A 10,000-nucleotide genomic window follows, 5' to 3' on the forward strand; every position below is an offset into this window, starting at 1 on the left:
GTTGAAAATGCAAATAAGTTTATACAGACTGAATTCGTCAGCTTCCACCACATTCAGCTCTCGAAAAGGCATCACAAGCACGAGGTCTATGTGCTGGTTGGCTCTTCCTTCTGCCCAGTCCACAATGAACTTCTGCACAGAGACAGTTTTTCCAATCCCTGCAATGCCTTTGGTCAGCACAGTTCTTATGTCTTGCTCTTCCTCTGCCTCTGCCTCTCCTTCAACTTCCTCTTTCGGTTCTGTATTTGGTTTCCATTTAGGAATTTCAATGAAAATATCATTGCAATGAATAGGAGTATAATGCTTGGACTGTGTACTGAATTTTCTTTCAATCTGATGAACCTCATGATCACATTCTCTCTCCATTCTGGATTGTCTCTCTGTGATAAAGAGTCCTGTATAAATCTTTTGGAAGAGGGTTTTGTGCTCAATTTTAGAATCACCCTCACATATGAATTTGAACTTCTTCCTCAGTCTGGTTTTATGCTTCATCAAAACACTTGTCACTAAAGAAATAAAAAAGGAAACTTAATTTTGGCACAGCAAAAGATGGTTGCAGGTTCTCATAACTACAAGACAAACTCGGAATTGCTTTGAAGGAATATGATAAAACGCTCAATATTTACCATGTTCATGATCAACAACTGAGTTGTGTTCTGTGAAGAAGCATAAAGTAGAGAGAAATAGCTGTCACACAAGGCATCACATGACATGGATCCTGTGCAGATTTAATCTCAGCCATGGCATAATCAGACTTGCATCAGTGCTGTGTCACAACATACCTGTATGGCCTGTGTCTGAGTAGATGTTCAATTTAACTGGAGCATTGAATGTGTTTCTAGAGAGCATGGGTGCGATTACAGAACTTTTTTCATGAGCCCTTATGGTGTGAACCAAAGGGGCATCAGAAGTTGAGGTGGAACGGACAGCAGCACGTGCTGGTGTTGGTGATGTCATCCTTTCCATCAGTACCTTTCACCTGTAATTCTGATAAAGAAACCAATGGTTTAGTACATAGCAAGATGCCCAAAAGGACAAAAAAATCATGTTTTATAAAATTCTACAGTCACAAGTGCACAAAATTTCTTACTGCCTCTCAAATATTGAACACACATTTGTTTACGTCCCTCATTATAATTAATGTTTTATTTATAAACATTTTCCCATCCCAGGACATGTGGTATATCAACATATTTGAAATGCCCAGCATCAGTACTAGCCTGGCACCACGAGGAAGTAATAAAGCAAGCGTATCAGAGAAAACAAATATTACTTGCTTTGCAGATTCTGTTGATGTTTGTTACCAGGAGAATGAGCTATGCTGGCAGAGGCAAAGCTCTGGACACAGTAGTTTGTCTTCAGCCCCCTTTCTTGCTCACTTTTTCTGAAATCCTGATTTTGGTTTCATTGTAATCAGGTCTGAATTCTTAACTATCTCTCTAGTCAACAACATCGCTAGAACTTACACAATAAATCTGCATGCAGGAGGACCCAACTGTAACCCAGCTGTGACTTAGCCGCCTCTTAGTGAATAGATTCACTGCCTAGTTGTGGCCCTTTTGTGTGAAGTGAGGAGAGGACTGTAGTGAGTCTAATAGTCTAATAGGCGTAGTTGGCTCCAGCTACCTTCTACTTTTAAATCTGCATATTGATTCTCCTGCTAGTGGTGTGCTTGACCTGCTGTTCGCTTGCAGCAGCTGCGTGCAAATCGATTCCTGAATGCGACAGTGTGTGTGAGAGAGAAAGAGAGAGACAATCATATCTGTCCTCAGGATCACTCACTTGAGTACACGTTTCTCCCCTTTGGTATCCAAATAAAATAAAAAATGTATGCATTAGAGAAGAATTTAACACTTGTTGCTACTGTTAATTACTGTGAATCCTCCATAGCAACAGGGGCAAGATATGATCCAGTATAATGTTTGTCCTGTAAAAATCCTGTTTATTGAATTATGGTAGTCAACTGTTACTAGAGCCTAAATACATTTCCAGTCAATACAAGTTCAGTGAAAGTCTCGTTTTCTGAACAGAATATCAAATGCTTGGTTACACAACCACATTCACTTTTGAGGCAGGGCGTGGTGTGAATTAAAGGACACAATGAGCAGATAAACAGAACTCATCATGGAGCACACGCTGGTATTATTTACCTCTATAATAACAGAGTATAAAAATTACAAACCAAAATCCATTTATTTCAGGGGCTATTGGGCAGCCCTGCATCCAAGGTGGGCCCCGTGTACTAAGGTCCACCTTTACCCGCTATCTGATGCCCTGCCAACTGCTTGCAATCACCAGAAATGAGCACAATCCAAACTGCCCTCCCAATAAAGTGCCCTCCCAATAAAATGCCTTCCCAAGTTTCCACACTGTTCCCAAGGAGTCCTTGCTGATAAGCAACTAGCTTCAAGAAATATGAACGATCACCAAGATGAACTACATATAAGGGTGCTTCTGCTACTACGGTCACTCTTGACTCTCCCATATTAAAAAACAAACAAACAAACAAACAAAAACCATTTTATTTTAACCATCACAGTCAGTATACATGTAAACAGGTACCCCAATTTGTGCCCCAAAACTGCATACATTTTAATCTGGAACATGCATATCTTTTTTGGTTTTAATCAAATGGTTCTAACTGCAACATTACAATAACATTCATGTAGTATATTTTCCATTTTCAATTTGCATGTTTTCGTGCATTTAAACTAATTTTCACCAAGCTTTGCACATCATTGCAAATACTTATAAAAATACTTTAAATATATTTTAAAAAATAGGTGATTTCATGGTTGCATCCATGACATGGAAAATTTAGATGTCAATAGTCTTCATAAACATAATGTCACGGTATGGCCCCTCTCCCTGAGCGTTTCCTCGTGTGTGTGTGTGTATTACATGTGTCAGAGATAGAGGTTTTGAAGTAAAGAATCACCTATAAAGAGAAGGTCTTACATGTGTCAGAGATGGAAGTTTTTAGCAGTAAAGAATCACCTATAAACTACTTAGGAAACTAATAAAGGGGCTCAGGACGGACGATGCACATTACTGATGAATTTTAGAGTGCATCTTTAATCACATTATTAGCATCAACATTAGCCAATTATTTAACACATATTGTTACAATTAGTATTACACTGTGAACAATCAACAATCAGAGAACCAGAAAAGACGAGAGTCTGCAAAATTATAGGCTATATGTCATGGCACGGCCGCTCCACCTCGACTCCTCCCCATGTCAGTTTGATGTGTCATTGCTGTTTGTCATTCGGTGTGTGTGTGTGTCTAACATGGCCACGCCCCTCCCTTATTAGTTGGTTATGTGTTACACCTGTCTCTGGTTATAGTCCTGTGTTATGGTCATTCATTGTCTGTGTTTGACCCCGTGCTTTACATGCTGATCCTGTGTTCTACACGTTTCCTCTGTATGCATGCTTACGCAATATGTGCTGTCATACTCAGTGTGCTAGTTCATAGCTCATTTTTTGTAATGCATGTTCCATTTACAAGAAAAAAAGGTTTTCCACATACATGTAGGTCTGCTTACTTTAAACAAGTACACAGTTACACAAACTTGCCAGAGTAAGAAAAGCAGCAGGTTCACTTATCTAAGAAGGTAAGAATAAAACTGCCACTACTTTGTTTTGTAACACCATCACAGAGGACACACCCACAGCACAAAGCCAAACCTGAACTCAGGACTGCAGGCAGCTCAGCCCCCCTTTACACTCAAAACACAATGAAAATTCAAATGGGCCAATTTCATAAAAATTCTACTTAAAACTTAGTTTAATAAACATTTTTGGGTGGAAACACCCCAATTTCAAACACTTTGCTGCTGCATGAGCCGTGTCGCACAGCGTTTGCATCCTTTCCATCCACAAGCCGACTGCTGTAACATTTAAAATAAACCCATACTTTCTGCCACTTGTTAGTTAAATATTTTAAATATTTAATCAATTAATTAAATTAATTTCCATACACCATCAAAGGAGTCTGAGAATGCAGAAATGCAACATCTGAAGAATTCATTTGAAATGATAATAACTTTTAAAACTGCACCCATGATCTAAACCTGTAGTGATAGTGTAGATAAAGGAAACAAGCCCAACAAGTAAACTAAACACACAGTCTTTATATTTTCAGTAAGAAGGTGTTCAGGAATGCTAGTAACTGGTGGCTATGTTTGAAGTGAAAGTGTAAAACAGTATACAAATTGAAAGCATAAAACAGAAGCAAGATGCACGCTGAGAATATGTGTGCTTTTCATTTCATTAGAGGAATGAAAACTATGACGTGAACTACACTTGTTCCTTGATGTATGTGTATGCGACAAAATTGATTATGCTTTTTAGGTTTATGAAAAAAGTGAAAGTGCGCTAAATGTTTCAGTTCAGTTCAAATATTTAGTAGATGTTTCCAGTAAAGGTCTATTCACCAGTCCTGGTGCTGCCCAGTAAGGAGTCATTTTCTTACCTTTACCCCTTTAGCAAGCTTATAGACCCCATTAAACTGGGCTAAAGTACAGAACCATAAACACATTAAATTGTGTCCTGGAAACTGTACCTTGAAAAGATTTAGGCCTCCTTAACTGCTGTTTACATGTGGGGGGGGATACATAACTAGCTACACGTGCTGTTTGGGGTTACACACTATCCTTTCTGTCTAGGAATAACAAGGACAGGCACAGTTCAAAAACCTGAGAGTGGAGAACAAAAGTAGTACAATAATGGCAGGCAGTGAGAGTTCACAAAGGAAAAGGGGAATGAAATGACCAGAGAGAGAGGAAACTAAATAAGGTTTAGTATGCTTAGCCTTGGTAGAAACAATACTTCACAAAGAGGAAGTGGGGAAGATGGATTAAGCAAGCTAATGAGGAACAACAGGTGAAAAACATCAGAATTCAGGACATGACAAATGGAGGGATACGGTTGGTTTCTGGGAGAATAAGCAACTAACCTGGAGGGTATTCCAGAAAGTGGAGTTGAGGAACGATCCCAGATGTGCTAACTCGAAGTTGTGGATACCAAATTTAAATGTAATTAAAAGTTCTTCATTAATAAATGCTGATTCAATGTCAACTGGAGGCCACAAGTTAACAGTAACTAGCGATCACCTACCTGAGGTCAGAAATGCTACAAGCTTGAAAACTTATAGAATGTTCATGAACTAATCAGTATTCACATGGAGAATAATTTATTGATTGATAGAAGTAGAAAAGAAGAAAAACAGACCAGATAAATGAAAATGGTCCTGAATTATTAGCTTTGCCTTATGCTATGTGACAGTTACAGTAACAGCTCGAATTTTGATTATGCTGATACCAATCTTGGGTTCAGTCATCTGTAACTCACTGTAGTTTCTCCAGTTTACAGTGTGGATCCTTCAGTGGAGCAGCACAGCCTTCATACTGCAGCCAGACAGACTGTAGAGAGAAGGAGAAAATCTCCTCACACTTACAGATCAACACACATGTATGCACACAATTTCTCAATCCTGCACAGTGGATAAGTGATCAATTGTGTGTATAATTTATATTAAAATATACACAGCAAAAAACACATGTGTGTGTTTGTGATGGAAAGAGTGAGTGTTAGTCCTGACTAAAACCAAATTAAACTCTCTCCATCCACAGTTCAGGCTGGTGAGACATCGCCTCTGTCTTCAGGCACTTGCTATAATATGCATCAAACACGATTCCACATGTTATAAGTCATGAAAGGGAAGCTTCAGTAATGTGTTTCCAGACCCAAACACACACAAAAAACCGACTCAAGCGTCATCAGAGCGACTAGGATCAGTGGCGTAATGTGGCAGAAATAACCAGCACACTTTTAGGCCTGCTTTCCTACACTGATCTGACGTTAATAACACTGTATTGTAATAATGATGTTAACATTCTGATCTGTTATCTCAATTAATGAACAGCAGTCAATCTTTTCAACACACATTACCGAAACACATTACGTCCAACAATAAACTCTAAATTTCCACACAAAAAGAGAATTTACTAGCACAGCTTGCTAACTAACTGTTTCATTCATGTAGCCTAATTAGCAGTGGCAGCTGTTCAATAGAGTGCTAGGGTGCCGCCCCGGTAGAAATTATTTTATTTTTAAAATAAACATTTTAAATGACTAACGTTAGCAAGCTAGCTGTGTATTAGTTATAAATTAGGTATAAAAAGGAAAGCTATTTGATGTAAGACAACTGCATTAACTTTTAAAATGCAAGCCTTCTATTTGTTGAAAAATGTTTTCCTTTAGTTAGCAAAATATTCAAATGTTTTTTTTTTTTCTAATGATGTACTATCTATCTGAGCACATTAGACCTGCAACTAATGATAATTGACATGTATTATTCTGTTGATTGTAATGCCAATTAAATAATTACTGGCTATTTCCCAGACGACTGGTAGTTTGTGTTAACCTGTATTGGGATGGTTGTTGAAACTGAGTATGTCACCAACATCTCTACCTAGAAAATTTTTCACCAGCTGCCACTGTGTGTTTGTCAGACCTTCAATGTTTTATTTAAACTTTTTTTATGTATTTTAAAATAGTATATTAATATTGAAACTATGAAGGAACACGTGTGGACTTATGTAATAAATTACATAAGTGTAATAAATAAAAAGTGTATAAATAAATAAACACCGCAATATGTTTTATATGTCAAATTTTTAAAAGTAGTCACCCTTTGCTTTGATTACAGCTTTGCACGACCTTGGCATTGTCTGAGCTTCATGGTCACCTGGAATGGTTCCTCACCAGTCTTGAAGGAGACATGCTGAACAAACGCGACTCACATCCATTTCCACAACTCTCGCCAGGTGATTCTTCGCCTCTCTAAAGCGAAGCCACTGGGATTGTTTTCCTTGCGATGCTGCTGTTGCGCACCGTACTTCCTATTCCTTTTCACGGATAAAACGAGTGATCATTCGCTTTCTCTCTGGCGATGTTGCCTTATTAAACGCTTTCTATGAATAACACGACCCAAGCCCTGGTGTTCCGGTTTGCAGCTGCTCGAGCACGTACACCCGCGCCGTCACGCGCTCTAGTCCAGCTCGTCTTGCGCGTTCCACTTTCTTCCTGCTGTTGTGATGTTTATCACCGCGTCCTTAAACCCCAACAAGATCATCTCAACTTACCTTAGCACAGTTCAGTTCCTCTAATAAACTCACCTTAGCACAGTTCAGTTCCTCTAATAAACTCACCTTAGCACAGTTCAGTTCCTCTAATAAACTCACCTTAGCACAGTTCAGTTCCTCTAATAAACTCACCTTAGCACAGTTCAGTTCCTCTAATAAACTCACCATAGCACAGTTCAGTTCCTCTAATAAACTCACCTTAGCACAGTTCAGTTCCTCTACTAAACTCTCCATAGCACAGTTCAGTTCCTCTAATAAACTTACCTTAGCACAATTCAGCTCCTCTAATAAACTTACCTTAGCACAGTTCAGTTCCTCTAATAAACTCACCATAGCACAGTTCAGTTCCTCTAATAAACTCACCATAGCACAGTACAGTTCCTCTAATAAACTCACCTTAGCACAGTTCAGTTCCTCTAATAAACTCACCTTAGCACAGTTCAGTTCCTCTAATAAACTCACCTTAGCACAGTTCAGTTCCTCTAATAAACTCACCTTAGCACAGTTCAGTTCCTCTAATAAACTCACCTTAGCACAGTTCAGTTCCTCTAATAAACTCACCATAGCACAGTTCAGTTCCTCTAATAAACTCACCTTAGCACAGTTCAGTTCCTCTACTAAACTCTCCATAGCACAGTTCAGTTCCTCTAATAAACTTACCTTAGCACAATTCAGCTCCTCTAATAAACTTACCTTAGCACAGTTCAGTTCCTCTAATAAACTCACCTTAGCACAGTTCAGTTCCTCTAATAAACTCACCTTAGCACAGTTCAGTTCCTCTAATAAACTCACCTTAGCACAATTCAGCTCCTCTAATAAACTTACCTTAGCACAGTTCAGTTCCTCTAATAAACTCACCTTAGCACAGTTCAGTTCCTCTAATAAACTCACCTTAGCACAATTCAGCTCCTCTAATAAACTCACCTTAGCACAGTTCAGTTCCTCTAATAAACTCACCTTAGCACAGTTCAGTTCCTCTAATAAACTCACCTTAGCACAATTCAGCTCCTCTAATAAACTTACCTTAGCACAGTTCAGTTCCTCTAATAAACTTACCTTAGCACAGTTCAGTTCCTCTAATAAACTTACCATAGCACAGTTCAGTTCCTCTAATAAACTCACCTTAGCACAGTTCAGTTCCTCTAATAAACTCACCTTAGCACAGTTCAGTTCCTCTAATAAACTCACCTTAGCACAATTCAGCTCCTCTAATAAACTTACCTTAGCACAGTTCAGTTCCTCTAATAAACTCACCATAGCACAGTTCAGTTCCTCTAATAAACTCACCATAGCACAGTACAGTTCCTCTAATAAACTCACCTTAGCACAGTTCAGTTCCTCTAATAAACTCACCTTAGCACAGTTCAGTTCCTCTAATAAACTCACCTTAGCACAGTTCAGTTCCTCTAATAAACTCACCTTAGCACAGTTCAGTTCCTCTAATAAACTCACCTTAGCACAGTTCAGTTCCTCTAATAAACTCACCATAGCACAGTTCAGTTCCTCTAATAAACTCACCTTAGCACAGTTCAGTTCCTCTACTAAACTCTCCATAGCACAGTTCAGTTCCTCTAATAAACTTACCTTAGCACAATTCAGCTCCTCTAATAAACTTACCTTAGCACAGTTCAGTTCCTCTAATAAACTCACCTTAGCACAGTTCAGTTCCTCTAATAAACTCACCTTAGCACAGTTCAGTTCCTCTAATAAACTCACCTTAGCACAATTCAGCTCCTCTAATAAACTTACCTTAGCACAGTTCAGTTCCTCTAATAAACTCACCTTAGCACAGTTCAGTTCCTCTAATAAACTCACCTTAGCACAATTCAGCTCCTCTAATAAACTCACCTTAGCACAGTTCAGTTCCTCTAATAAACTCACCTTAGCACAGTTCAGTTCCTCTAATAAACTCACCTTAGCACAATTCAGCTCCTCTAATAAACTTACCTTAGCACAGTTCAGTTCCTCTAATAAACTTACCTTAGCACAGTTCAGTTCCTCTAATAAACTTACCATAGCACAGTTCAGTTCCTCTAATAAACTCACCTTAGCACAGTTCAGTTCCTCTAATAAACTCACCTTAGCACAGTTCAGTTCCTCTAATAAACTCACCTTAGCACAATTCAGCTCCTCTAATAAACTTACCTTAGCACAGTTCAGTTCCTCTAATAAACTCACCTTAGCACAGTTCAGTTCCTCTAATAAACTTACCATAGCACAGTTCAGCAACAACGACATTCCAACAGTAACAGAGAACTGACCATAAGGACTGAGAAACACAGGGTTAAAATGTACAGTACAATCGCAGAGAAATGAGACACAGATGGATCAGTGAAAGGCCGAAATTCACATGAACAGGGGGTGACAATTTCAAGTTGACATGATTAATTTGAGCAGTGTAGACACAGTAAGAGCTTAGCTCAACTATGTATGTACTCACCGGGGATTTACATTCCTCTCATCACAAAATGGATTCTGAGAATTTTACTTTCAATTGGTTAAGCCACTGGTTCAGTTTTTTTTTTCTGTTTTTAACAATTTAATTGACATGTCACTTGACAAATGTAAACAATGTCTGACAAAGCACATATGCATCACCAGTGAATCATACCTACAGCAGTTTACAGTATAACATAGCATAATTCATTTTGGCAACTGGAGAATTGCAGCAATTCATGCAGATTCTGCAATAATGAAATGAAACAGCAGTACCTCAGGGACTGTTACGAACCCTAGATACCCACAGATACCCACAGATACCCACTAGATACCCACTAGATACCCACAGATACCCACTAGATACCCACTAGATACCCACAGATACCCACAGATACCCACAGATACCCA

At 38.7% G+C, this 10,000-nt stretch overlaps 1 long non-coding RNA gene across 1 annotated transcript; it reads right to left on the reverse strand.

Annotated features, from left to right (window-relative positions):
* Positions 1–202: 202 nt before the first annotated feature.
* LOC118240585 lies at positions 203–910 on the reverse strand. The gene is made up of 3 exons (XR_004775498.1): positions 783–910; positions 627–656; positions 203–506 (listed from the first exon to the last, which is right to left on the reverse strand). It is a non-coding gene; the product is annotated as an uncharacterized LOC118240585 (long non-coding RNA).
* Between the last annotated feature and the right edge of the window lie 9,090 nt (positions 911–10,000).

Source organism: Electrophorus electricus, chromosome 22, assembly GCF_013358815.1.
Source record: "Electrophorus electricus isolate fEleEle1 chromosome 22, fEleEle1.pri, whole genome shotgun sequence".
Classification (NCBI taxonomy): Eukaryota; Metazoa; Chordata; class Actinopteri; order Gymnotiformes; family Gymnotidae; genus Electrophorus; species Electrophorus electricus.